The following is a 244-nucleotide window of genomic DNA, read 5'->3' on the forward strand; positions in this document are numbered from 1 at the left end:
GATCTCGCTCTCTCTCTCGTGATCTCTCTCTCTCCCCTCTCTCATCTTCTCTAATATGATCACCTTATACAAGTAGCCGGCCAATATACTCTACAAAGCACAGCCGAGTTACGAACAAAATGGTTCTAAAATTTCGTTTGTAAACAAATTCTGCGAATATCCTAGTCCGAATTAATTATAGCTGCCTTTCATTCTCACTATAAACCTTATAATAACCCGTATAACCTCTCCCAATAGTCAGCGT

Source organism: Priapulus caudatus, unplaced genomic scaffold (genome assembly GCF_000485595.1).
Source record: "Priapulus caudatus unplaced genomic scaffold, Priapulus_caudatus-5.0.1 Scaffold2062, whole genome shotgun sequence".
Taxonomy (NCBI): Eukaryota; Metazoa; Priapulida; class Priapulimorpha; order Priapulimorphida; family Priapulidae; genus Priapulus; species Priapulus caudatus.